Genomic DNA, 26,766 nt, shown 5'->3' with positions numbered 1-26,766 from the left:
GCAGAGTAGTCAAATGGTTTTTTGATCCAGGGAAGTGAGGATGAATTAGTGTGTGTGTAGCCTAGATTAGCTGGCTCTCCATGCTTGAGGAGTTGAAGTTTTCTTCAGAATCAGCTGGACAATCAAGCAAGCAGTTCAGATAGGTTCATAAGCCCAATTTAAATTCTCATAAGGCCAAGGTTAAAAATAGTATTAAGTGAAACAGTAAACCTAAGAGAGGAAGAAAATTCTGACACTGAATTGTAAATTTAGAGATTGTGGTATGAGTCATGAAAATATAGGTTATATCATAGTAACGAACAGGCTCCAAATCATAGAGGCTTACAAAAATGAAAGTTTAATTCTTGTACACACTATATGTTTATCATGGTTTGCTCTAACGGCTCCATTTCTTTGCTTTCCCACTTTCTGAGGCAGGAAAATGTGAATGTGGCAAAGCATGCACTGGATCTTGAAGCTTATGCTTAGAACTGACACATGTTATTTCTCTTCATGTTTCCTGGGCTAAAACAATTCATGTTCACCTGTGTTAGTCCGTGGTCTCTACAGAACAGAACCAGTAGAGTGTGTGTGTGTGTGTGTGTGTGTGTGTGTGTGTGTGTGTGTGTGTGTGTGTGTACTCTTTATTTTAAGGAGCTGCCTCACATGACTGTGGAGGCTAGCATTTCACAATCTGCACAGTAGGCTGTCAGGCTGGAGAGCCAGGGAAGAGCTAATGTTGCAATTAGAGCCGAAAGGCAGTCTGCTGGCAGAATTCCCTCTTCTTCTGGGAAGGTAAGTCTTCTATCTTTTAAGACCTTCAATCGTTTGGATGAGACCCACTACATTAGGAAGGGTAATCTATCTTACTTGAAGTCAATTGATTTAAATCTCATCTGAAAAATACCTTCAAAGAAACAGCTAGAAAAATAGTGTTTGAACAAATATCTGGCTACGGTGGCCTAGCCAAATTGACATATAATGTTATTCACTGCATGGCCATACCTACCTTCTAAGGAAGTAAGGAAGGACAATGCTACCATAGGTTTGGTAGGTAGAGAGCCAGAAACATTGATGACCATCACTAAAACAAACTGCACCCAGCCAAACAGATTAGAGAGATTTGTTTTTCCATGTGTCTATTAAAGACTATTAAGCTGATTGTTGGGATGACAAGATAAATTACGTTTAATTAAGTTGTTATACATCAAACCATAAGGACAGATGTGACCTTGAACTTTATGATTATCCAGCACAAGATCTGTTTAAAGAGCTCAAGAAGATGATTTTATAAGGGAGAGAGAGGGCAAACAAATTGGGATTCACACGAATATAGAATACTTAGTATCAAAGGGTCTGCCTACCTTCACATCTCTAGTCTAACTGGTAAAACCCTGTCAGCAAACTCAGTGGCTGCCAACATCTTTCCTTAAGAAATTATAAACATCCTCAACTAAAGAGGTTAGTCTGCTTTGAAATGCAAACAAATGCCCTCTTAAATATTTTTCAGGAGGAAAATAATGTCTTAGGTCTTAAAATATCAAAAATTTTTGAATGTATTTTTCTTAGTGAAAAGTTTGAAGATAATAAACTTAAGCATTTCAAAAATCTTATGGGTTTCAAAAATCTTAATTAAAGAAAAATGTGTATAATCCTTATAAATTATTTGTGAAATTTATAAAAGTACTGTAATAATGTTTATGTTATTTCATGGTAAAATTTAAAATATAGTACATGTTTAATATAATTTATATGTTATAAATATATATGAAAATATATTGCATATTTAATGTTATTAAATATTATATATATATATATTCCAAAGGGTAAAAATAAGTTCAGAATCATAGTTTCTCATTTAGTTGGAAGACACAGGGCTTAGAAATTATGATTTCCCACTGCAAGGTTGTTTTGAAATAAATAACCATATTTATACCAATATGAATGTGTAAAAGCAATACAACAAAATCTGCAAGTGTTAAAGGCACAGAATTCAACCTGTTGGACCAAAGTATCGTATCCAAAAGTAAAGATGCTGTCTCAACAGCCTCAGAAAGGGTTGTCACCTTTCAAATAAGAACCAGCAGTGAACCATGAGAAGTCGAGATCACCCCATGTAAGTTCTTTTAGATCATTACGAGCAGCTAGGAGATGGCCTGTCAGCATTAAGCAGTCATGAGAGACTTTGTTGGTGGTAAAGGGAAGAAGAAGAGCCAAGTTAAGGTCATTACACTGTAAGAGTTATGTGAGGGGCAGTTAACAAACGGACTTTGCAGGACATGAGGCAGCTGACTGAGAAATGTTGAGTGTGATGAGAATTCAGGAGACCTTCTATTGCATGAGGTACAAAAATGGCTAAAGGGGATTTCACAGTGATTCTAGCTGGTTTTAACAAAAAAGTAGTGACTGTAATAGCTATAAGGCAAGGGCATATTCCTATGCTACAGGGTCCACTTACTGAATATAATATTCCATGAGTCAGTGGTGGTCCCTGTGTTTTGGGATGAGTACCCCAAAGGCATTCCCTTCCTTTTCATGTAGAAAGAGGAAAGAGTGGATCTGATAACTACAGTGCCCAAAGGCAGGTGGGTATATCAAACTCTACTTTAAGACTTGGAAGGCTATGTTGTCTGATTCTTCCCATAAAATTAAGTCAGAGTTCTTATCATTGAGTAAAACATACAGAAGTTTGTCCATAGGAGAGAAATTTGGAATCCAATTTTAGCAATAACCAACTACTCCCAGAAAACCTTCCAACTGATGCCTTGTTTCAGGCTTTGGAAAACTTAGGACACCATGAAGTCTACTTGGATTTAGTTGTGGCCCTTGTTCTGACATCAGATGCCCTAAATATCAAATGTGGTTTTAGGCAAACTGCAATTCTCCTTTGGTGACCTTATATACCTTTAAAGTTAAAACCTTTAGCAAGTAGATGCTTGGAAGGAGAGCAAAGAAGCAAATCATCCACATATTACAACAAAGTAGCACCTCTAGGGAACTTTACATCATCCAGATCAGACTTTCAGGATTTATGAGAAATAAAGACTTATGGTAAAACCCTGAGGCATTACTGTCCAGATGAATTATTTTTCTTCCCAAGGCAAAAAGGTATTGGCCATGTTCATCAACTGTAATACTAAAGAATGCACAGCATAAATCAGTTACAGTAAAGAATTTACTTCTGGTAAGAATGGATGTTTATACCATATGAGGCTTAGGAACAATATGGTTTCAAGGAATAACAGTGTTGTTTATTGCTTGGAAGTGCTGGACAAACCTTCATGGAGTGTTACAGGGGCTAGTACAAGGGATAATGAAGACTTGAGCCTTGTAGTCTTCTATCATGGGCCTTATGCCTTGAACAACTTCTTTCCTATAGGGTATTGATTAATTCTGGGAAAAGGTTTTGAATTCTATTTGAATTTTGATGGGAGGTGTGCTGTGAATTTTGCCAACATCAGTTGGAGATTTTGCCCATAAGGAAGGTGGTAACTGATTTAATAGGAACAAATGATCTGTGTTTCCAGAATCTGCCCTAGTACAGTCAGATGAGGAACAAATAAAGGATGTCAGAGTGTCATTTGATTCATTTTATCAGTTACTTTGAAAACTACTGTCAATTTCTATTATCCCCTTCTGGGAGGAAGAAATTCCAACATGATACTTCTCCAAGAAGTATCAGCCTAACAAATGGACAGCAGTAGAGCAACTAAGGGAAAAAAACAGTGGGCATCTCTTTAAAGAGCCCAAGCAAAAGGGAACAGGTTCAGAGACAAAAATTTCCTGAGGTTCATTAGAGATCCCCAGTATCTGAACTATTCTAGTACTTGAAGGTAGGGGCCGCTTTATAGTAGTGGGATGAAACACTGTGACTCTAACAGTCATTTAGGACTGGAAGAGATTTATCCCGAAACTGGAGAAATGTTGCTCCAAGCTGATTAACAGGGAGAATTGGGAAGAGCCCTGTAGTTGCCTTAAAGTCCTGTCGTTGAGCACAGGGAGGACATTGGGAAGGCTGGTTACAGGGCTGGAGGCACCTAAAGTGCTTAAATTTTAACAATCTCTTTTCCAATGTCCTGGCTTTTTACAATAATGGCAGAAGCTAGAGGGTCTTGGTTTTGTTTAGGAGCTTTCATTTGCTGGAGTTGAAGATTAAGAAGTGTGATGATCTTCTTTGTAGGATAAGAGAGAGCTGCTTTGCCAAATTAACTAAATCTGGAGTGGACATAGTTTTCATTCCATCCTGGTCCTTTTTAACTAGAAGGGAAAGGCCCTGGTCCAGCCCACTAATAAACACAAGAGTTAAAAGCTACTCGAGTGAGACCAACAGCTGAAGGAAGACCAGAATTTCCTTTAGAAATGATCTGAAGTTGATTATAATGATCATGAATAGGCTTTTTATATTTTTGTGTGTAAGCCTGAATTTTGTTCTAATCAACAAACTATTGAAAAGCCCTAAGAATTGCTTGATAAAGTCACCTAGTGATTACCCAAACCTGATTGTATAGTAAGTTAACAAGCTGGTCTCCTAGTTATAATTTTAGAGATCTTTCAGAATTTTTCCAATTAGTGGTTTTCATCCAATGCTGGGCTTGGCCTTTGCTGACAAGCATATGAACTAGCTGATATAAATCAGAGAAACCAGGCTATAAGGTTAAATGACTCTGTTAAATTATTCAGCAAATCTATGAGGTTCTTCAGTCACTTTGGAAAAATCTTTGACTATGGCTCAAAGTTCAACTTTAGTCCCAGGAATATAAGAAATTAAAGATGTAGCCTCCGGATCCTCAGAAAGGTTAATGTTAAAGGGAAGTGTTCTGACAAGCTCAGAGGAAAAGGGGGTGGAAAGAGTGCAGAGAAAAGGGAAAGTCTGGGGAGAGAATTAGCATGGGGGAACTGAGGGTTTAGTGGAGGCACAGATGGTATAGAATGGAAGGGGGAAGATGGTGCAGAGGCAGAGCCTGGGACAAAGCAGCCAAGGATGAAGAACCTGAGGTTTCCAGAGCCACTTACTCTTTTAAAACTGTTCATCTGCCGCAGTTAATCTTAAAAACTTATTTTGCACAGAGGCAATTTTTGACTCCTGATAATGTTGGAAACCCTCTAAATACCAACTGAAATAAGTATTCCATGCAGTTCTGGAAATTTCTGAACTATGGAGTCATATTCAGTCTTAAGGAAATTAAGCTTGGGATTTGAAATGTTCCCCATAATGGCCACTGATATTCTAAATGGCCTTTGGTCAGGTTGTTAGGCAGTTAGATAGAAATGAGCACAGGGCAGGTAGAGAGGAAGGGGAAAGGAGCAACCCAGAAAATAGCAGCAAGCCTGAACTCTGGATAACGGGCTCCAAAAACTTTCTCTAAATGAGGGCCAACAAAGAAGCCAGCTAGGATCCAGCGCTGCTGCAGCCGTGCAATAGAAAGACCTGGCTTAGCCTGACCCAATGCTCCTTATAATGTAATTAACATTACAGTTTGAGCCCCCTCCTGTAGGTTTCTCTGTGTGCTTCATGGGTAAGAACCTGCCCAAAAGGGGATGGGTCTGCCTGAGCACAAGGAACCTGAGCTGTCAGTCAGCCTGAGCACTCAAAGAACCTGAACCATGAATTAATCAATCAATCACGAAAAACGCCCTTAAGCCAGGATATAAGAACAGGAAAAACAAGGGAGTGGTGTCATTTTTGCTTTCTTGGGTTGGCCCACTCCCAATTCTTGGGAGTGTACTATATTTTACTACCTTTTACTTTACTAATAAAATCTTGCTTGTATCACACTTTCTGTCTCTCGTTAAAAATTCTTTTTTTTCAGGTGACTAAGAACCAAGGTAATTCTTATTTCCCTTTTCCGGTAACAAGGTTTGTTTATGTAGTCAGAAATGCACATGAGGAAGAACCACAGTTTTTAAACATGAAAGTGGCTAGAATCCCTTTAGGGGGATGCCCTTGAAATACTTAGATAACTGGGATCCCATTTCTCAGAGTTGTTTGTTTTTTTTTCCCCCTCTAGAGTAAAGAACAACTTTCAAACAGCTTAAAACAGCTTATAGCACAAACAGCTTAATTCGAACAGCTTGGAAGCCAATCCTAGCCAGTCCCAAGAAGACAGATTGGTCCCAGAGGACTCAGGCTGAAGGCTTTTTCAGTCATACTCCAGAGGACAGCCCTTCCAAAGGAATAGGCTGAAGGCTAGAAAACTAGCACAGTTTCAGAGAAGCAGCCCCTTCCCAATGGAACTGGGCCAAAGGCACTTTCAGCCAGCTTTGGTTGATTTTGAGATCAGACTGACATGCCAAACAAGTATGCATATAGAACAAGGCCTTAACCAAAGACAAAACCTTTAAATAGATGGTGAAAAAAGCCTGGAGAGTTTCAAACACAAAGAAGGCATGAGCTCAGATCCAGGAGAAAGACATACCTTCAAACTCCAGGAGTGACAGGGGGCTCAATTAGGGGTCTTCTCTGGTCTTCATAAAGGGCCACCAAAATATTGACCTCAAACACCTAGACCATCAGGTATTTATTTCTACAGCAAAAAAGGGTTTATTCAGGATGAGCAGAGAAATGCAATTCAGGGCCTTCTTTCATCCTTTAATACTTCCTGGTGTTAGTAATTTAGTTCATCCTGTTGGCATCACAGTATAAAATGTGTGTAGTAAAGTGGTCCGATGTGACTGGGGAATGATGTGATCAGCTGAGCCCCGAGTTTGGAGTCAGTGGATGAGGGTGTAGGCTTAGGGCTGCGGAGGTGTGTCTTTTCCTCTTACGTGCTTTTGGCTTAGGCAGCTCATCCCCCAGTCCCACCTCCCTGTATGTAAATTTCCACCTGGTACAGCAAGAACAAATCATCACTAGAGTATTCAGATCCAAAACTTATACATCCTAATGTATCATTCAAATATCAGCAAAGGATTGTAGCTCTCAAACTGGCTGTGTTGCAAACAAACACTGTACAAATTAGTGCCAGAAAAGACACAATTTGAGTCAGTTTTATATGGAGATTCTTATGCAGGTATTAGCAAATTAACAACTCTATGCATGTAGGCAGCAAGTAGAGCCAGCGTCCCTCAAGGCATGTGACAAACCTAACAGGAACCACGTTACCAAGGACCTAGTTCTGTTGAAGACATAATGTACTTTGTTCTGGTTAAGATTTTTCACTGTGGTCCCTGAGGAAATGTCCTGTAGCGCCGTGTGAGGGGCTACTTTGACTCTTTCCCAGTAGACCTCAGGCACCACCTCAATTGTTTAAAAGCAAAAAACCCAGGGAATGGGGGTGGAGAAATGTCAGGACATCAAAGCGGAGAAACATGTGTTACGACAGTCAGTCCTCCTGGATTTCTAGGCTTGAGTTGTTCTAAGAAATACACCCTTGACTGGGAGTTAAGAGGTCAGAATTTTACCCCTGGCTTTGCAACTAAACCACAACTTGTTAGGTTTTCCTGTTCCTTCATTTGACTGAGACTGCAAAGGTCCTTTGTAACTCTAAAATCTAATTAGTCTGTGCTCTGGCTAATGAATTCATGGTTAATCCTGCCTTGATAGGCTCCTGGAAGTTCTGTAAAGACTTTCCACATATCAAGAATGGGCCATATGCCTGAAATCCTGACAGTGAGCCAAAGGCCTGACACCAAACTAAACGCTTTCCTGCCAGTCCTAGCTGTGACCCAGGGAGGCCAGTACACCTCTGCTTTGCAGTCGAGGAGGCTAAGGCTCAGGAGAAACTTCCATAGGAAAGTCTGACTCTGAGGCAGCTTCTCTCTCCTTATTCCTTCTACACCATACAGCCTCTCATATGTAACTCACTAGTTTTTATGACCACTAGAGCCTTGAGGAGCCAAATGTAAAAATACCACTACCATTTATTTGGATTACTACATGAGTCAGAGAATATGGAACTAATTTGGGATTAGTTCCACATGGAATATGGAACCTATTTCAACCCCTAATTTCATGGATGTGGAAAATGACACCAAGGGAAGAAGTTTAACAAACTACGACGTAACAAAGCAAAGACTGGAGCCATATTTCCTTTCCTTCCTTTCTCTCTCCCTCCCTTCCTCTCTTTCTTCTTCTTCCCTTCCTTCCACCTTCCTACTTTCCATTCATTCCACAATTCCCAGAGTAACTGTATGATATGACATGTAGATTGGAAGGCATTTTTATGTGCTATAAAGATTCCTTCCCACCCACGGCCACCCGATGGCCCTTTTTGAATGCTACTATAGCATGCCCTCTTTTTCTTTACTTATTTAGATACTACTATCAATCCTCAGTAGTCAAACCGGAAGAATATGGAGCATTTTTATGACAGGTGCTTTTAATTACACTGTCTTACTTCCAAAAATTCATCTCTTTGTACACATGGATAAAGGGAATAACTGAAATCTATAGCCTTAGAGGCATAAAAATTACAGTTTTAGCTACTATTTGAAAGTCGTGTTGAGTGACTTTTTATTTATATAATAAGTAAAAGTAAACACTTTTTTCTGCATCTTAAACAGCTCTGAACTTCTTAGAGACAGCAAATAAATTCAGTGGGTTGCTAATAATGAATACATTTTCCAATAATATTTGATGTCTGCTCTTTTAAAGAGAAGGAAATATATTGATACTTAAAGCATTGAAAGTGAAACTCCCTTACAACAAAGTTAGTCAAATGAAATAAAAACAAAGCAGCTGACAAAATAGCAGTAATTGGAAGCCCAATTTCCTGAGATGAGTTGGGCATGGGACAGATTTTAAATGAAATTTTAAAAGCAGCAAATTTTAAAAGCACACACTCACAATCTATTTATATGTGTGCATGTGTGTGTGTCTGTGTATACACCTGCTGCAAACTCCTACCCTGTCTTACTAAGTTGATGATCTTATTGATTGTCATGGGATAAATATAACACTGTATATTTAAATCTGCTCAGAAACCAAAATAACTGGAAGGAGATCTTTATAGGGTCACACATCCTCCTGTCTTCTCATTGTCTCAGAAGTAAAATGGCTCCCTTTCAAGGATAGCCTTTTATCTTTTCTCTTTCAAATGCACATCTTTACTTTTTAGTCTCTGGAATAAAGTGCCAGAGCCAAATGCTATCAGGTAATGATCAGTACATTCATTTTTCTTTTGCTTTCTCCAAATTAGAATTCTGAGCCAGGACTGTCAACAGTGAAATGTTTAGGGGGAGAGAAGGACAGAAATTTCTTTTTTTTTTCTCTCAGAATTTGTTTTTGTATATATATATTTTTATTGAAGTATAGTCAGTTTACAACATTGTGTCAATTTCTGAGAAATTTATTTCTTAAAGTTTGTTCAGCACTCTAAACCTGAGCTAGTTGTTTAACATGATTACTATTATTATTATTATTATTATCTAAAGGATTCCAGGCCTAGGTGGGAACAGAGGGCATCACCTTGAGCATTCAGGGGATAAGCAAATATGCAACTGTTAGGCGGCCCGGATCTAAATATATGGCCCCCAGAGACCTGGCCACTGATACTTGTGGACATAAAGTGCTGTGTCCAAGCAGAAGTTCAATTATATTAAATAAATGTGGAGGGGCATATTGACCTGGGCCCTGGGCCTTGTTAGCAATGATGAATCTAACAGTTTCTAAGCTGGGAGTGGAGGCTTGAGCAAGTGGAATAAGGCATACACCTTCCTGCCTCCCCTTGGGTTGCTTTCACCGCCTGGAATGTTCTCCCGTTTCTATTCCTCCAAGCCCAATAGATCCCACATCCACTACAAGCCACCACTGCCTATTCCAGCTTCCACTCACATTTCGTTTCTAAAGCTCACAAAGTCCAGAGGAGTGCATTAGCACTTTACCAACTTGTTTTTGTCTTTTACTTTCCTCTGTTGCTTTGTGTTTTCCTTTTTTTTAAAAGCTTATTTTGCTTATCTGGGTGTGTGGTGACTTTAGTAAAGATCGCACTTCAACCAGACCCTGTACAACACTCAACACATACTGGATATTCAACAATTAATGATTAACTTGCTACCGGATAGATTTTTAAGAAACAGCACAATAATGGAGTAAAATCTAAGTATGCTTCACACTTTATATTCTGAGATATGAATAATTACAGATGCCCTTCCGGGTCTCAGGCCATAAAACCTCTTCAATACTTTCTGCCATCACTGGGGGCATAGCTTTTCCTTTGGATGCTCCTGAGCACTCCCCCAAAATCCAACAGCAAGACAGGAAAGAAGAATAAAGTTCGCAGCAGAGTCGAAAGGAAGGGAATAGAGTCAAGCCCTATAAAATAATTAGGCATTATTATTTAATTCCATTCTAACAAAAACCTTGCAGAGTGTATATTTCTTATCCCTACTTCAGAGGTAGAATCTCAGAGGGGTTTTGCTGAAAGGTAAGGCAGAACTGGGACATATACACCAGCTGTATGGCTCCTTCCCTCAGAACTCCAGGAGGTTAGTTCTCTCTGACCAGCAGGCAAGAGGGAAAGAGAGAACCAGAGTGAGCAAAAGACTTGGATGTATTGGGAGGGAAGCTTTGCAGGGCACTTGGAGCTCTGATGATCCTTGTTCACTCTTGGTACAGAAGATGGAAGGACTGTTCTTGTTGGAGAAAGAGAAAAGAAATCTACTAGAGAATTTTGGGGGAGAAAAACACTGCCTCTTTCAGTAGACTAGAGAAATTTCAAAACTATACAATCAAGTATCAGTGCTTTTTAGGTTCCCTGAAAATTTCTCATTCCCTTTCATGCAGTTCCCCTACTTAACTACAAAGAGAAAGACTTACAAATGAACTACCCAATTAAAATTGCCCTTAGTTCAAACCTACTACTTTAAGACTAATTGTCTTCTGCTTATTTAAGATGAGGGTTCACTGCTTTGCTGTCACATCAGTTTAGCACAAAGTTTCTCTGCATACTTAGAAGTGATCCAGATCTCCTAAAAATCTAGCATGTGTGGAACACTGAATACTGAATTTAGAGCTTTGTACCAAAAAAAATCAAAATCCTCCTTTAAGGCGTAGCATGATATTTTGACTTTGACATTGATTCCTTAGAAAGTAAAAACTCCCAGAATCAAGAAATTTTATCATGGTATGGAAGTAGCTATTTGCTTCCATATGACAAGATACAAGGTACTATTTCCCCACATCGAGTGGACTTTAAATAGATTAATTTGCCATTGAAATTTGTATACATATACATATATTTTTGTAATGAAGTAGGCAATATTGACACTGGTGACCCATTGTAGGTTTTTAGTTTGATATGAATGGGCTCACTTCTCTCAAGTTCTTCGAAGCCTGTGATCATATCTTACTCATTTTTCGTGTACCTCACAATGTCCTGGGACGTTGCCATGCTTAAACTGTACATTCAATAACTAGTTTCCAAACTGATTTGAAAATAAAGAGATTTTTAAAAATATAAAACAAAAATGTCTTCAAAAGAGACGTAAGATAGCAGTCTGTCAGATAGCTAGACAGGGTGCGCAGATATGTTTTGTTTGGATGAGATGTTATTCTTTAGATTTTTGCAAAGAGTTTATTTTAAAAATCAAGAGATGCTTAAAAAAAAGGTTCAAATTTTTGTCTTGCCTTGAAAAACTGGAAGATCTGGCAAGATGAGACATTAATTTCAATATGGCAGCAATGAACTGGAGTGAGTGGTGAATGGCTCCTTCGAACAGGACACTCTCCCCAATTACTGCAGTCCACAGCCCCCTGTTGTCCTGCACACAGCCTGCTTCACTCACTTATGTTACCTGCCTGATTAAGAATACTTGCTTTAGATAGCCCGATCTGCTTTCAATATTTCCCCCCAAAAAGGCCTATAAGGACGAAGTTTTGCAGAGAAATAGAACGTCTTAATATTTCATTTGGTCACAGTAATTAATTTGCTACCTCTTGACACAATCAGTTCCACAAGTAATGAAGATCTTGTACACAGGGAATTTCCACAGGAAATCAACACTATTTCTAGGAGAGAAAAAGAAAAAAAGAAGACAACTCATCAAATTTTAAATATTTTTTCCACAAAAATGTCCTGGAATTTTACAAATGAAGGAATAGAAAGGGGTGCTTGTTATCTATATTCTCCCATAATCTTTTCAAAGTTCTCCTGGTGAGAATTCAAAACTTCTGTGCTCAATTCCATATATCTTACCCTATTTTTTCTTAATATTCATCTACTTCAACTCTTTTAATCCATCATACTACATCAAAAACCAAAGCCCATCAAAATACATTCTGTATCTTCTTCCCAATGAGTCTGAATATTTTCCTGTCTTATGAAGAATCGCAGTCCATTTGATTTTTCTGCCACTCATCAGGGGCCCATGTTAGCTCTGGACACGTGTTTTGGTGGTTTCCTCTTCCCATTGATACTGTGGAGCTTCTCACTTGTAAACTGGAGGCTTTACTGAACAATCAATTAGGGAACAAATTTATTCTTAGGTAGACATGTTATCATGACACTTTCTACGAATTAATTTAAAACAGACCAATTAACTTTTAGGAGGCCACACAGAAAGCCAACGATAACCTTGGAAACATACCATAGTTTAGTTCCTTCAATCCCAATGTAAACTGCTTTTCTAACAATATACTGTTTGGGTTGCTTTCAGGTACTAATTTAGCTCATGGCATAAAACAATTCCCAATCTAATTCAAGCTTATGCTTCTAGATAATTAGCTGTGGTTAATTTTTAAAACACACTCAAGACCAATGAAATAACATTTCTCATTTAGAAAACTAAACATTAAATGTGGGTATTTTAAAATAGAAATATCTAATATGCTTCTATATAACCTTCTTAGGTATAAGTGTGTGTGTGTGTGTGTGTGTGTGTGTGTGTGTGTGTTTGATCGTTACATATTTCTGTAAACTCAGCAGAGAGACCCTCTCTATACTATGTGGACACCAAGAAACTGGTTTCCTTAGCAATGGTTACTAAGCATTTGGAAGATATTACAATTTCCTTCTCTGTTATTATAATATGTACTGTACTTTTTTTCCCAGAGACTTCATTATTTTTGCAAGGTAAAATTATTTCATTCAAATTTGCTTCAAAGTAAGGGACAGTATCTAGTTTATAAATTTGCTACTGAAATAATCTGAAAATTTGAACCAGTTTCTTACATGTGGTAAAATATAGATAGCTACAGGAATCAATTTCAAAATTAGTTCTTTAAAGATTCCTATACTTGCAATATGTATATTATATTTTCGGTGCTTTTAACAGGAAAAGATTTTTTGTTAGATTAAAAAGAAAATTCAGCTTGATCCATGTAAAGTTCATAAAACTCTATCAGTGGTCAGTCAGTTAGAAATTGGGAGTGACTCCCAATTTCTAACTGACTGACCACTGATAGATTTTTCAGTCTGTCACACACATATTATGCATAATTTTGTCCTACAGTGAGTAAAATTAAAGTTTCATTTGAACTTATATAAAACTTTATTTTTTCTATCATTTCAGATTTGTCTGATTTTTACATTTATTATTCAGACCTCAATGTCACACTTTAGTTATACACCTAGTAAAATATAAGGAAATTGAAGCAAATAACTGCAGAGGGAAAATGTACTCTGTTGCTCAGTAAAAATGATCTGGCCCTGAAATAGGTGGTTAATGTCAAGGAGGGCAGGACTAGGGAAGGAAACTGATTCTATTAAGAGACCACCCCTAGCTTACCGGGTTCTTCATTAGTCATGTTGAGAATCACTTCAGTTTGTTTAGAAGACGCTCAGTCTTGGCTATTAGCACTGCTTGTTTCTAGATATTTACTGCACTACATTGAATTTTTACTTTTTTGCCATTAGGTTTATGGCATTATTTTCCTGCACACCACAGTCCCACTGGGGTAAAATGATTATAAAGTCCTTTGTGTAACTGTATGTTTCTGTCAAGAAAAGAATTCTCACAGGTAACAGTATAAATACAGGATGACTGTCTGGATCAATATTCAATACTGGTTTCAAGTAGGTGCTTATAAAATTTAGATGCTTGTTCAATTCCTAAAATTAACATCTTCCTAGACATTTCTAAGGCTAACTGGGCTCCTGTGTGTCCTAGTTAATCTATTTTTTCCTGTCATGTTCCAAACACCTAACTGCCACTTTCAGATCATATGTTCCATCTCACTCCATTTGCTTCATAACTCATTGCAATCCAGTACCTCTGCTCTGAAACTTTAAATCTTTTTTTTTTTTTTTAATTTGGCCTCACTTCTTTAAAAGAGTCTCTTCTGGGTTCTGTGAACCAGCTCTGCCCTGACTCCCCTGCTGCTTCTCTGAACAGTCTTCAACTCTCCCGCTAGACCTTTTTCCTCTCTTTGGACCCTTGAGTGTAGTAATTCTCCACAATTTTGTCACATCTCTTCTCGCAATCCGGTCCCCCGATGGTCTCATTGTCACGCACTGGTTCAAATTCTATAAGAATATAGATGAATCTCACCTTTATATCTAGTGTCACTCAAATTCCAGATTCCATATTTTCAGTTTTATATTGCAAACAAAGAAACCTGAATTCCACAGACAAGATATCCATAATTGTATCTTCCTGGCACCCAAGAGGATGACACTTCCGTATTCTCTTAAAGTTAGGCATGGTTATGTGACATAATGAAAAAAAACCTGTGTTCCTCTGAGTGACTGAAACTCTGGGACTGTTTGTTATTAAGATATAAATGAGTCCACTCTGACTGCTATATAATTTCTCAGATATGATACTTGATGTCACTGAATTAATCAGGAATAAGCTTAGGTGTATATAACACAATAATTTTAAATGTGAGTGACAGATGCTTTATTTCTGTGACAGGTCAAAGGTGTCCAGAAGCAAGCACCCTTGGGCTGCCCTGCAGTCAACAACTCAGGCTCCTGCTCACCTGCTCCTCACCAGCAGGGGCGTCATCTGCAGCAGGTGGCTTCCACTTCGTAGCACCGGATGGTTTGCAGTGCTATAACACATTCTGTCCACACCTCGCTACCTGGAAAAAAGAAATGGGAGAAGGAAACACTTCTCTTTAATGAGAATTTCTAGAAGTTACACTTATGCCTCACAGGCTCAAATTTAATCCCATAGCCACATTCAGCTATGGAAGCCCTAAAATATAATTTCTTAGCTGGGTGGTAATGTACCCACCTAAAATTCTGGGCAGTATTACTCCACAAGAAAGGGGAAAAATATTTAAAGGTAACCAGCAGTCTCAGCCACAGTCATGTTTGATTTTAACATTTACCTCACCCTTCACATCATCAAATTTATTAATCCCACTTTCAAAATGTCTCTCAATTCTGATTCGTGTTATTCTCCCCAATAATACTACGGAAATAGTTTTCTCTAGGACTGTTGCAATCAGTTGATAACTGCTTTTCCTACACTTTTCTCCTCCTTTCCTTTGAAAATTGGAACTTCTCAATGTACAATGCTTCAGGCAGCCATAAGCACTATATAATCACTATTTTATTAATCCTTTACTCTGTTACTGTACATTCTTCAATGTTTCCCCATTAACCATAAAATGGAGTTTAAATTTTTGAGCATAAGACTCAACATGGTCCACTATAAATTGGGTCATAATATATCTTTACACCATCACGTCCCACTATATGATGCATACTCACACATATTCCTCCTTTGTGGCATCACTCTTTCTACTTCCTGGGGGAAGGCAGGACTATCACCTCCACTTATCACCATTGTTCTCATTTTTCAAGCACCAGTTGAAATATTACTCCCTTTGCGGAGACTTTTCACACCTCCCAGAGCATTCACATTGTTTTTCCTTCCTTCCTCTACCAGAATTTTATTTATATTTCTTTTTAGTACTAAGACTTAAATCATGTATGTTTGTATCTTCCACTGAATCATAAGATCTTTGAATGTAAGAGCCATGTCTTTCTTAATTTTGTACCTTTAAGGTTCATATGCATAATGCATATTCAGGAAATGATTGTTGAATGAGTGTGTATTAGGAGATTCTGCCATAGAGATAATATTGTATTCTCACAATAAATATTAAGACATGAATATAAATGATGTCTCATTTAGCTCCTCTGTGGCATTAACTATAGTTAAGACATCAGCTCTAAATCAGAGTCCCTACTTCTTCCTACACCTGTCATCACTTATCTTAAATCTCCTTCATTACCTAATTGAGAGTCCTAATCAGAGTAAATGAAACAATGTTGTCATATTAACTGCTTTATTTGGAATACAAAGAAGCCTGATTACTGCCTAATCAGGTAGATTAGCACCAAATAAAATGTATTTCCCTAAAGGATCCTTGTAAGTACTGATTTTTAATTCCTCATCTGTACGTTAAATCAACCAATGGGTTCTTCTTAGAAAACCTAGGCTCACTTAGATTGTTTCCTATCTTTTTCAAAATAAGTACAGTAATACCACTGTCAAAAAATAAAAACACTATGTCATAGATTTGCTTGGTTATTCTGAGACAGAGGTACTGTACGTTCCTAGATGTGTATTAATCTAAAAGCAAAATTATTTGGTCATTACTAGAATCAAATTCATGGGTTAGTGATTTATTCAAAATAAACTTTGCTCATTTTTACTTAAAAAAAATCTTGGTGCACAGTCACATCAAAGGATAGAGGGGCCCTTTTAGTATCTCCTTTCCGTGGGCTGCTACCAGGAATATCCTCACCCCAGGGCCTAGGGGTGAGTCCTAGACAGCCACAAGTCACTCAGTGAGGTCAGGACCCACTAGAACACTTCCAAGACCCTGAGAGAACATGGCCAACAAGCCAAGGAGGAATTGCCAAAAGAATTCCAGAAAGATTGAACAGAAGCCTGATTAATCTGTGCCTGTGGTTTGCCAACACTCTGAACCTTGCAGCACGTGCACAAACAAATTCTCTCCACTGTTTGAGCCAGTTGGACTTGGTTTGGATCTAATGAATTACCCAAATCAGAGGCCCAGGGTCGCAGAGGCCAGTCTCATCTCTGCAATTGAGACTTCATCATAAATTCAAGCACTGAAAGGAGAAATCATGTGCTTTTAAAACGTAATCTAAGTGATACTTCTTTAAAAAGTCAATTCACCAGTGGGAAAACACATTGTTTAAATCTTGGTATTTAGAAACTTTTAAAGGTGAATGCTGTTGGAAAACTTGTGTACACTCTAGAAGAGAAGCAGTGATTGGGAATAACGTACCTGGAATTTAAGGGGTCTACGAAGCTACCCTATTTGACCACTTGGCTATTATTGATCCAGCTTTCTCAGTCCAAAGAATCTGAGCAAATTATGCCTGCAAAAGACTTATTTTCTCTTCACAGCTACTGTTCTTTATATTAATATCACAAACTGTGTGTTCCAGAAACACTGAAGTAGGAGGTTATTTCCTAGCAATAATCTCTTAAAGGCTGAAAAGCTGGCATTTACTAAAAAAAAATACAGTAAGTTATTAACTCCATTATTTACCCTTCTGAGAGCATTGCCTCTGTATAATATAATAAGAATAATGCTTTGAAAATTAGCTTGTAAATGAAAAGTCAACATACCAAAGCATATCACCTAGTAACTTCATGTCACAGAATAAAAAATATATTATCCTTGGATTTTTTAAAATGTATTTCATTTTGGGGAGGAGGGAGGTAATTTGGTTTATTTATTTATTTTTGGAGGGGGGTACTGGGGATGGAACCCAGGACCTTGTGCATACTAAGCATGCTCTATACCACTTGAGCTATACCCTCCCCCTATCCCTGGATTTGAATCATTCTGAGACTCTAAATAATAATACAGATTTCATTTGGCACCAAAGACAATAGCAAAAATAATAAAAGAAGTGATTCAAATATTTACAAGTTCTATTAATAAATTATACTCTTTTGCTAAAAAAATACAGTCCATTTTAATATTAAGTTCAAATATTTACTCTCTAAAAATGTTTAAGAAAAAGAAATAGCTATAGTTAATATATTTTTCAAGTACTGTATACTTAAAAGTGCTGAGAGTAGATCTTAAATGTTCTCACCACACACACACACACATACAAACACACACGAAGTTAACTGTGTGAGGTGATGGATGTGTTAATTATCTTGATCCCGGAAATCATTCCACAGTGTATATGTACATCAAATCATCATGTTGAGGTTGCTCGCTCTCTCTTGCCTTCCAAGATGTCCCGTGCACTTTCTATGGAGTGTGTATCTACCTTTACTTTAACCTTTACTGCAAGCCCCCTCCACCCACTGTGTACATCTCTCTAAATAAATCCACTTCTACTAAAAAAAAATCATATTGAATACTTTAAATATACATATTTGTCAATTATTCCTTAATAAACTAGGTTAAAAAAAAAGAAAAAATAATTCATATGCATCTTCTTTGTTTGGGTCTTGACCTCTCTGCCATTAATGCATTTGCTCTGTGTGTATATGAATGTCTGCTTTAATTGTCAGTCACTGCATTCTTTGCTAGGGCTGCCATAACAAAATCGCACTCTCAGTGGTATAAATAACAGAAATTCATTTTCTCCCAGTTCTGGAGGCTGGGAGTCCAAGATCAAGGTGCCAGCAGGATTGGATTCCACTGAGGCCTGTCCTTGGCTTCCAGAGGCTGCCCTTTTGTTGCCTCTTCACATGGTTGTCCCTCTGTATTGAGCATTCCTGATGGCTATTCCTCTTCTTATAAGGACATCAATCATATGGGAGTAGATCCACCCTAATGGCCTCATTTTAACTTAATCAGATCTTTAAAGAGCTTATCTTCAAATTATGTTTATTTGAAGAAGTACTGGGGGTTGAAACTTCAACATATGAATTGGGGAAGGGGACATAATTCAGCCGTTAACAGTCGCTTTTCTTTCTTTTTGGACATAGAATGTTTGGATATAAAATTACAAATATGATCATACTCATCATCTGTATTGGTTGTTACAACAGGGCAGGGAGCATGTTCTAATGTATGTTCCTGCCAGGAAGAAAGTGTCTGACATGGAAAGGGCATTTAATCAATATTTGTTGAATAAACAAATGAATAAGTAGATTGAATACATAGATATATTTAGTAAATTAATATGTACATGTTCCACAGTCTTCTCAAATGCAACCTCATCAAAATTAAACTCATCCCCTTCCTCTACAAATCCTTTCCTCCTTCTCCATCCACTGCTCCAGCCAGAATCCTTACCTTCTCCGTCTCCTGTCCTCTCCCTGCCAGTTAGTCATCAACTCTTGTAGATTCTATCTCATTGATATGTCTTTGACCCATGCATTCTTCTTTATTTATGTTACAGAGTTTATCTCCCATAATACTGCAACATTTGAACCAGCTATCTTAACAACAACAACAAAAAAATCATTCTCCATGTTGGAAGAGTCAACTTAATTTCTTTTCTGCTGAAATCATTCAGTTGCTTGTTCTCAGCATAAATCCCTACCTCCTTCCTTGCAAAGCCCTAAATGAACTCATCCCTTCTCATCCTCTTCATGCCTCACAGTTTTCCATTTCATAGCCCATTGCTTCATGACACTGAATGATGTCCTCAAGTCAACCATGTGCTCTGTCTCTTCTAACCATTATTGTTTGTTTCTTCCTTGATCTAAAACATTCTTATCACATTCCTCTCACCTTTACTTACAACTATCAAAATCCCACTTGAACCGGGGGACTCAGCTAAAGGGCACCTCCTGCTTGAAGCTTTTATAGAACACATAATCTGAGTGCTTCTTCTATATTTCTTTTACCAAAGGCTGATTAAAGAAAAACTTGGAAAATTTATAACTATTATAAATGTAAAGATAACTCAGTAAAGTGGCTGGGTTCAAAATTAAAATAGTCATATCAAGAATCACTAGGCTTTATACGCATAAACAAAAACCTGCTACAAGTGATAATGGAAGATGACATCACTTACAATAACAACTTCGATAAAACACCTAGGGTAACAGGAATTGCAAACAATCTCTGCAAAGAAAACTCTAAAAACCTAGTGAGAAATGAAGACATGAACAAAGAGAAAGAATAGAGGTATCCACACTTATAATTAAGTGGACTTCAAAATGTCACTTCTCCCTAAATCAATCTATAAATGTTTATTTGTTCAGTAAAAATGCCAGTAATATATTTTTAAATTTAATAAACAGATTCTAAAAGTCAAACATAAAACAAACAAGCAAGAATAGTCATAAAAATTGTAGGAAAAAATGAGTAATGCCTCGTTTCTAATATTATAATAAATATTAGATGGATCATAGATCTGAATTTAACATCGGAAGCCATAAAAATAGGAACATGGATACTTCATTTATACAATATTTGTTTAAAAAAATGACCTTTTAAAGTATGAAAAAAATCCAGAAACCAGTCAATGAAATATTGATAAACCAAGATTTTCTACATATACAATCCATTATAATCAATATCTCAGATAGAAAAGGATGGTGCACCCAAGTTGAATGATTTGTGGAATGCCGAATGAAAGGACTGTTTACAAAGCTAAGGATAGGATATAACGAAAACGCTAGAGTTAGTGCACAGTTTGAGGTACTAGCAGAGCACATTATCCCCTTTAGGCCTAAAGAAGTGAGAGAATAGCAGTTAGAACCAGGTCCTGCAGGATGGATGGAGGGGGCCAGGTTAAAGATATCTTGCCCTCACTCTCCTCCCTTTCTTTAATCTTCTGTATGAGCACTCCTGATTGGTGAAACTTAACTGGAATCCATTAGTCAGTCCATAGAGTTCATTCTTTTAAAGGCATACAAGCTAAAAGATACACTAAGAAAAATTAAGAGTTTAATAGATGGGTTTACTATATTGAGCACAGCAAAGAAAAGTGTAAACTAGACCCTAAGTCAATGCAAAATACCAGATTAAAAAACAGAGGAAAAAAGAGATGAAAATCATAAAGCAGTAAGAGATATACTGTACATCAGTAAAAGTTCTGAAAGAAAAATAGGCAAGGGAGTACAGGACAGAAGCAATATTTGAAGATATGCTGTTCAACATTTTCAAAAATTATTGACTCTTAACCGTAGTGTTCGGAAAATCGGACAACCTCATGCGAAAGAATGAAGTTGAAGCTTAGGCTTACACCATGTACAAAAATTAATTCAAACACAATTTGACATAGATTTGGCAACGATTTCCTGGTTACACCATGAAAAACACAAGCAACAAAAAGGAAAACAGATAAATTGGACTACGTCAAAATTCAAAACTTTTGTACATCAAAAGACACAATGAAAAGTTAACCTACAAAATGGGAGAAAATATTTGCAAATCATATATGTGATAAGGGGTTAATATCCAGAACAAAGTATTCCTACAACTCAACAAAAGAAAAACAAAGAAAAACAAAACAAAACAAAACCCTCAATTTAAAAATGAGCAAAAGACTTGAACAGATATTTCTCCAAAGAAGACATACAAGTGGTTAACAAGCACATGAAAAGGTAGCCCACATCGCTAATCATGAGGGAGATGCCAATTAAAACCACAGTGGGATACCACTTCATACCCATTAGGAGGGCTATTATCAAAAACACAGAAAGTAACAAGTCTTGGATAGGATGTGGAGAAACTGGAACCCCCACACACTGCTAGGGGGAAAAATGGTGCACCTGCTATGGAAAATGGAATGGCAGTTTTTAAAAAAAATTAAAAATAGAATTACCATATGATTCATAAGTTCTACTTTCAAAACAAGTGAAAGCAGTCTTGGATAGATATTTGTACACCCACATTTATAACAACATTATTCACAATAGTCCAAAGGAGGAAGCAATCCAAGTGTCCATTGACATATAAATAAATAAACAAAATACGGTATAGACATACAGTAGAATATTATTCACCCTTAAAAAGGAAGAAAATTCTGACACACGTCACAACATAGATGAACCCTGAGGATATTATCCGAAGTGGAATAAGCCAGTCATAAAAGGGCAAATACTATATAGTTCTACTTATATGAAATACACAGAGTAGTCAAATTTATAGAGAAGAAAACTGAATTGTGATTGTCAGGGGCTGAGGGAAGGGGGAGATGGGAACTCAGTGTTTAATAGATATGGAGTTTCAGATGGGAAGATGAAAAACATTCTGAGGATGGATGAGAGTGATGCTTGCATAAGAACATGAATGTACTTAACGCCACTAAACTGTACACTTAAAAAAGGGCTAAAATGGCAAATGTTTACTGTTTGAAAAATACAATTTTGTAAAGAAGTAAATTCTCCACAAATTGGTCTATGGATTCAATACAATCCCAGTCAAACATGTATGAAGTGATGCTCAGGTCAGAAGCAAGTCAAGCAAATGAGGCCAGGTGAACAGATGGGGGCGAGTGCATCCAAGAGGGGACAGAAATTAAATCTTATACTTTGAGAAAAATAAAACTCAGTTTTGCAATTTCCATTTTGATTGTATAATATACGGTTGGAACTTTGTAAGTCTTTTTTATAATTAAAAAGTTTTTCGGTTAATGTATTTTGATTGTCTTAATCAAAGGGACATGATGTTCGTGCGTCTCACTGACTCAACTTTCTTTTTTGTTCTAATTATTTTTATCTCCCAGGAAATAAAGATTGCCTACAAATAATAACACTAACACACACACACACACACACGCACACACACACACACACACACACACAACACAACAGAAAAATAGGCCAAGACTAACAATTCACAAGAGAAAAAGAGAATGACCAATAATCATAAGAAAATCATATCAACCTCAGATATAAAATTAAATGGCTTGAGTTTAAAATGTTCATTTATCTCTGCTGTCTTATGCAACTCTACTAAAATGACAGTAAGTAGATAGCAATAGAAAGAAAGCAATAGTCAATAAAAGATGTCCATAAATATTTGCAAGATAGAAAGTGGACAAAGGCATGTTTATTGACCTGTGTAAAGAGAGTTTAAGCCTCAACACCAGGACAGAGATGTCTCTACAGAGCATACTAATTCACCAAGCAAAACCTTTATAAGGAAACAGCACCATTTACTTTCGAAGGAGATCGAAAACAGGATTAAAGCATAGCGGCAAATTTGATGGAGTTAAAACCAAGTTCTGCTCTGCTTTCCTACCAACCACATGTTTATTTTTCTCTGTGAGAAAACCAGAAGCTTTATTCTTGGGGAAAAAAATGAACTACAGAAGCAACAGATTCAGAGAAAACAGTCAGTTGAAAGTTGGGATGAGACATTGGAATAAAAATAAGAGGTTAAGTAAAATTTTACCCATTAGTGACATCTCCCACCCATCCAATCTTATTTCCCAGGTTATTTGAATAGAATTTTGACAGCCCGGCATTTATCAGCACATACTAAATCAGAAACTGAATGGATTTTTTTTGCAAAAGAAATTAAACAGCCCAGTGAAAAGCCCAACAAATAACTGGCATTTGGGTCCCCAATAAAATGCAGAGGCACTGCCCTGTCATCCAGAGTGAACTCACTAATGGACAAACCTCCCCCAAACACATAGAGGTTTCAGTTAGCTTTATAGACGCTAATTCTTACATTTTAATAGGTATTTGAAGATCACTAGATGTTTGAGAAGGGATAAATTTTAGAATCAGTTTGTCAACATCTACAAAAACTCCCCTGGGATTTTGACTGGGATTTAGTTGGATTCACCAACCAAATTGAGAAGAATTGACATCTTAACAGTATTGATCTTCTAATCTTTGGACCTGATACATCTTTCCATTTAAGTTTTTTAAATTATTATAATTATTATTTCTCTTGTCAATCTTTCATGACTTTCACCTTATAGGTACAGTACTTTTTTTCTTTACATTTATATTCACATGTTAAATTTGTTGGTGCTAACAGAAACAGTACTGTCTTTGTAACTGCATATTATAATTGTTACTTAATATATAGAAATACAATTTTTTTGGTGTTGACTTTGTATCTGCAACTTGGATTGCTCATTTATTAATTCTAGTAGCTTTCGTAGATTTTTAAAGATTTTCTAAACAGACAATCATGCTATTGAAAATAGAGTTTATTTCCTCTTTTCTTACCTCTATGCTTTTGATTTCTTTTTCTCAGCTTATTGCATTACCTAGATTTTATAGTACAACAGTAAATTGGAGCAGTGAAAAATGATACCCATGCCTTGTTACAGATCTTAGTGGGAAAGAATTCAGTCTTTCTCTAGTAAGTATGCTGTTACATGTAAGTTTTTGGAGATGCCCTTTATTAGGATGTTACCTCTATTTCTACTGTGCTGAGAGTTTATATCATAAATGGATGTTGAATTTTGTTGAAAAAGCATTGTTGAATATTTTTTCCTACATATAATGAAATGATTTTTCCATTTGCTCTGTTAATATCATATATTATATTGATTGATTTTATAATTAATCAACCTTCCTTCCTGGGATAAACCCTAATTGGTCATGATGTATTTTTTGGGTATACATTGCTGTATTTGCTAATTTTTCTGAGGATTTTTCTTGTGTCTCTGTGTTCTAGAGGACATGTAGTTGTCTTTCTTTGTAATATCTTTTTATGGTTTTGATATTAGGAAAATGCTGGCCTCAAATTGAGTTAGGATATATTCCTTCCTCTTATATTTTCTAGAAGGGATTTTGTTTAATTGGTATTATTTACATCTTAAATATTTTATAATATTCATCACTGAAGCCATTTGAGCCTGCTATGTGTGTACGTGTCTAAGATTTTTAACTATAAATTCTATTTATTTAATAGATACAAAACTATTCAGGTGATCTGGTTTTTTTCTTGAGTAAGTTTTGGTAATATTTCTCTTTCAGGGAATTGGTTCATTTCATCAACAGTATCAAATTTATGGGCACAGAATTGCTTTATTACCCTTTTATTGGATTAATTATCTATTGCTGGGTAAAAAATGACACTGAGAATTAAAGACAAGGACTTAAAATATTAAACATTTATTTTCTCAGTCTTTCTGCGGGTCAGGAGCCCATGGTTCAAAGCAGGAGCCTGCCTTATTTGGATATCTGTGGCTCATGATCTCTTATGTGGTTGCAGGTAAGCCATTGGCCAGGGCAGTGGGCTCATCTGAAACTGACCTGGAAGGGGAGATCAGCGGTGGTGGAAAATCCACTTCCAAGCTCACTCAGGTAGTTGTTAACAGGTCTCAGTCCTTTGCCATGTAGGCCTCTACAAAGCTGTCTCATAACATGGTACCTGGATTCCCTCAGGTCAAGCAGTGCAGGAAAAAGCAAGAGAGAGCATCCCGGATGGAAGTCACAGTCCTTTCACAATCCAATCTCAAGAGTGATATCCTTTCATTTCTAGAATACTTTACTAGATGCAAATCAGTTAAGTCCAGTCAACACTCAGAGGAAGAGAATTACATATGACCATTAATACCAGAAGGCACTAACCAAGACAGCCATTTGGGGGCTGCTTTATATACTAACCCTTTTAAGGTCTGGGAAACTTATTTTGTGTGTGATACTCATAATTTGTGTCTTCTTTCTTATTTTCTTAGATAGTGTAAGTAGAGAGTTAGCAACATTATTGATATTTTCAAAGATAATAACTTTAGTGTCACTGATTTTCTCTACTGTTTTTCTGTTTTGAATTACATTGATATTTGACTTTATTACTTTCTTCTGTTTATTTGGGTTTAGTTTGTTCTTTTTACTGGCTTATTCTGGTGGAATACTGGATATTATCTTTAGAATTTTCTTCTTTTCTAATGTAAGTTTTAACCCTATAATTTTTCCTCTAAGAACTGCTAATAGGTACAGTTTTGAGGTACGTTGTAGTTCTTATTTTCATTTAGTTCAAAATGTGTTTTAATTTCTCTTAATACTCTTCTATGACACATAGGTTTTATAAAAATATATTAATATCTGAATATTTGAGGATTTTTCAGATATTTTTCTGCTATTGAGTTCTACTTTAATTCTGTTATAGTCCAAAACATAATTTGCATGATTTCTTTTCTTTCAAATTTTATTTCATTTGTTGAGGTTTACTTTTTGGCTATTTATTCACCTTGGTGAATGTTCCATATACATTTGAAAATAAAGTATATGCTGCTTCTTTTGTTGAAGTATTCTCTCAATATTCATTAGTTGTAACTGGTTTATAGTGTTCAGATATTCTCTTTTCTTACTGACTTTCTATTTGTTCAATCAATTACTGAGGGAAGAGTGATGAAGTCTTCAGCTATAATGTTGGATTTGTTTATTTCTCCTTTCAGTTCCTTCAGTTTGAGTTCTATGTATTTTGAAGTTCTGTTATTAGGTACATACACTTAGAATTGTTTTGTCCTTTTGAAGAATTGGACTTTTTATCATTATATAATGGCCTTTTAATTTTTAATATTCTTGTTTTAAAGTCTACTTTGTCTGATAATTAATATACTTTAGCTTTCTATTGAATAGTGTTTGCATGGTATTTATTTCTCCATTCAATAATTTAAATCTATATATGTCTTTTTGTCTTTACATTTAAAATGAGCTTTGCATAGACATTTTATGATTTGGTCTTGCTTCTTTTTAATATAATAGGACAATCTCTGTATTTTAACTGGTGTGTTTAGCCTATTCACATTTATGTCATTACTGATATGGTTTCAATAAAATCTACCATCTTACTAGCTGTTTTTTGTTTATTCCATCTGGTCATTTCTTTTTTCATCTTTTTCTTTCTCTTATGCTAATCAAGAATTCTAAAGGATTTTATTTTGTCTCCTCTACTGATTTATTATTTATTTCTCTTAAAAATATTTTTTGTGGTTGCCCTAAGGCTTACAATATACATCTGTATCAGTTTCCTATTGCTGCTATGACATATTAAACCACAAATTTAGTAGTTCAAAA

The 26,766-nt window shown here is 36.5% G+C and overlaps 1 long non-coding RNA gene across 1 annotated transcript; it reads left to right on the top strand.

The window, feature by feature from the left end:
* The first annotated feature begins 673 nt into the window (after positions 1 to 673).
* LOC116663623 lies at positions 674 to 26,624 on the top strand. Its single transcript, XR_004319859.1, has 4 exons — positions 674 to 774; positions 23,993 to 24,100; positions 24,959 to 25,050; positions 25,132 to 26,624. It is a non-coding gene; the product is annotated as an uncharacterized LOC116663623 (long non-coding RNA).
* The last annotated feature ends 142 nt before the right edge of the window (positions 26,625 to 26,766 follow it).

The sequence above is a fragment of the Camelus ferus genome, chromosome 5, assembly GCF_009834535.1.
Source record: "Camelus ferus isolate YT-003-E chromosome 5, BCGSAC_Cfer_1.0, whole genome shotgun sequence".
In the NCBI taxonomy this organism is placed as follows: Eukaryota; Metazoa; Chordata; class Mammalia; order Artiodactyla; family Camelidae; genus Camelus; species Camelus ferus.
Note: the sequence above shows the minus strand (reverse complement) of the source record. Positions and strands in the feature narration are given on the sequence as shown.